This window comes from Octopus sinensis, linkage group LG8 (assembly GCF_006345805.1).
Source record: "Octopus sinensis linkage group LG8, ASM634580v1, whole genome shotgun sequence".
NCBI classification, from domain to species: domain Eukaryota; kingdom Metazoa; phylum Mollusca; class Cephalopoda; order Octopoda; family Octopodidae; genus Octopus; species Octopus sinensis.
In genome coordinates this window covers 55,891,903-55,895,257 of record NC_043004.1, presented here as the reverse complement: position 1 = coordinate 55,895,257, position 3,355 = coordinate 55,891,903, and the positions used below count along the sequence as shown (strand labels likewise).

The 3,355-nt window shown below is 31.0% G+C and overlaps 1 protein-coding gene across 1 annotated transcript in view; it reads left to right on the top strand.

The window, feature by feature from the left end:
* The first annotated feature begins 515 nt into the window (after nt 1–515).
* LOC115215174 (WASH complex subunit 5) overlaps nt 516–3,355 on the top strand; it is a 229,346-nt gene continuing 226,506 nt past the window's right edge. The window contains exon 1 of the mRNA XM_029784356.2: nt 516–661. The gene's annotated coding sequence lies outside the window, so the exon portion shown is untranslated. The remainder of the gene's footprint in view (nt 662–3,355) is intronic.

Genomic DNA, 3,355 nt, shown 5'->3' with positions numbered 1-3,355 from the left:
TCGAAGATAATTCGGTATTGGTTATTGTTTGTAGCTATTTTATCATGTGTTGCCAATGTTCTTTAGAAAGGTATCAGTATCCATATCTACATTCTGTAAAAAAAAAATTAGCAAATCTTTTAGTTTAATTTTTGTTTTTTGCTATATAAATACATAACGCAGAATTTTTTTTTTTTTTCGTAAAAACTTGTCAATATATATTTTTGAAGATCTAAAAGTCTAATGAGATCGACTAACGTATGTAAAATAGTGACATTAAGCTATATTTTAACTTTATTCGGGAAATAAAAACGAAATAAGTGTTCAAAACAAAAAATAATTATTCTTATAGGCTCGAACCTCCACTACTAAATCTTCCGTGTGTTTTTAACTACGTTAACATATTTCAATAAAATATAACCATATCCCCGTAAAACAAACTAGATAAATCAATCATCGATTGCTTTTTTTTAAATAAAAATACAAATCCATGTAAAACTAAAATATCCTTTCCTTCGGATAATCTAATGGATGGTAAATGAAAGACTGGAATAATTTTTCAATGGGGACTTTGAAATCTGCTCACCGAAGTGAATCACATGATATCCAATATGGAAGGTGGGCGGTAGATACTCTGCACCAAGTCAGATCTATTTTCTATGTATTTAAGAATCTACAAACGGTTAGCTATTTCTTTTTATTTTATTCCGACTCCCACCTAATTCTCGATTGACCCTTAGTATAATTTTTTTTGTGTGATTGTCCTTTGTCCCTTTTTTTTTTTAATTTATGAACTGCTAAATAAACATTTCTCCTTCCTCACTCACAGCCACCGATCTTTTCTCTCTAACAACAACAACCTGTGAATGTCTTTCTGTATGACAACACCTACTATTTTGTTTTGCATAATCGTTGATCATTCATTCATACACCACACACATTATATACATTATATATATATATATATATATATATATATATATACATATATATATATCAATAATAAAGGGTGAAATTAATTAATTTGGAATAATCATTAATTTCACCAAGTAGAGTTCGGCATGTAAAAGCCCCATTCAAGGAATGTTTAAGTAATACTAAGTAATTAAGGGTTTAGCAACGATTTGCCTCACCACACACCGAATTTAGAAATAGCAGTCAAAGAGTTTTGGCTATTCTTTCTACTTAAAAGTTTTGGCTATTCTTTCTACTTTTAAGTAGAAAGAATAGCCAAAACTCTTTGACTGCTATTTCTAAATTCGGTGTGTGGTGAGGCAAATCGTTGCTAAACCCTTAATTACTTAGTATATATATATATATATATATATATATATATATATATATATATATATTTTACACACATGTATACGCAAGTTTATTTTCCCCTTTTCTGTTTTCTTCAACTAATATACGTTTTAAACATCCTCCAGTTGTAGACAAATAGTTTTCTCTTTCTCTTTTTTTTAAACCTTAGTTATTGATTTCTTACATGATGTGCTCCGTTCTGTTCATTCTGTTATTATTGCAGTTGTTATCTCCTCTCTCTCCTAACATGTTTAGTAACATTACTGTTGTATGTTTACGTACCGCTGTTAGAATACTTCCATCAGAATAACTAACTTATTTATTTACTTTGTTGGTATTAACAGACAGTAATTATATTTATACGTAAACTATAGAAACCTATCATTAAAAAGAAGATATTAATTCATATCCAGAAAGTGATACATTTACTGACACGTACTAAAATGTTGATGTTTATTTGAGAGGAGGCGTGGCATATCACCTGCTCTCCTCTTTCATACATTAAATATATTTACTATGAAAAAAATTCTTTGGAATTCATTTGCCAGTATTATTTAGCATAATGGCTTGCACGGGGACTATATATATATATATATATATATATATATATATATAACAGTGAGTCTTCGTCTTTCGGCCATGGTCTCGATTTAGCACTTTCACTTGCGATTTTTACTTGTTAATAGTCAGTGAAGAACAGATTTAACACCCCACCACATATTAACCTCCCACCCTTTCGTCCTAAAGAAGGGAATGATCACTGGATAATGCAGTACCGAATTCACTATGTCTGGAGAGAAAACAGATTTCTACAGCTGGAATGCCTTTGATAAGTCAAAGATGACTTAATACTTTGAGTTAAGGCTGCGAGCTGGCAGAAACGTTAGCATGCCGGGAGAAATGCGTAACAGTATTTCGTCTGTTTTAACGTTCTGAGTTCAAATTCCGCCGTGGTTGACTTTGCCTTTCATCATTTCGAGGTCGATAAATTAAGTATCAGTTGCGTACTGGAGTCGATCTAATCGACTGCCCCCTCCCCAAAAATTTTGGGCCTTATGCCTAGAGTAGAAAAGAATACTTTACTGAGCAGAATATATGAAGTAACATTAAAAATGAAAATGCTTCAAAACAATATATTTTAGAGAAAGACAAACAAAACCGAATTCATACTTCGTTTTCGTGAAGTAGTTAGTCTCTTCTCGTCATGACTTACAAATATAGATCAAAGCTCATATATGAACTTGTTAAATAGAATAGACTATCTTCCCACCTACAAGACAGCTGAAATCCTCCCACAAAAGTATCGTTGTTATTCAACAATGTTACTTGCTTTAGTTTGTCTATATATAATATATTTTAAATGGTTCGATGGGCGGTATAAGGGAGTGCATCATGCTGTGAACTATAAGACTAAACATAAACAAATCTTTAGATTTCTCAGAATCATTCTATCAGCACCAAAATAAAAACATAGAGAGAAAATCTTTAAACAGCAAACTTTGAGAACTATGGCCACCACCACCAGGTCAAATACAGTATAATTTGTAGTATATCTTTTTCATTCACACAGACATTTGTAATGACAACATATATTTAAAAAAAAAGCTAAGAATAATTGTATGAGTAAATTATTCCATATATTAATACATACATATATATATAGATAGATATATATCTTCACATTCTGAAATATTTAAGTATCTTCAAATTACATTTTGAAATTAGATTTCAAGCAAACATTTGTATTAAATCATTTTTGCAGTGTGCCTTTAAGATTTCTTTTATTAATACTTCACATAGAAATGATATTGTTCAGATTCCGGTCACCTCTTATGAAGCAGATTTGTAATCAGATGTGTTTCTTGCTGACACCATCCCATCTTTCTTTATTTTCGTTTTTTCTAACATAGCAGTCTGTGTGGCTACATTATTTAATATGTCCTTACTTTTAAGATGTTAAGGTGTGATTTGAGGAAGATTCAGCAACTGTTTCTTACAGATCAATGATGCTCTTGTTAACTTGTTTCCCTTGATGTCAGCCTCTAAGAAATAGACAGACTTGTGGTCCAGG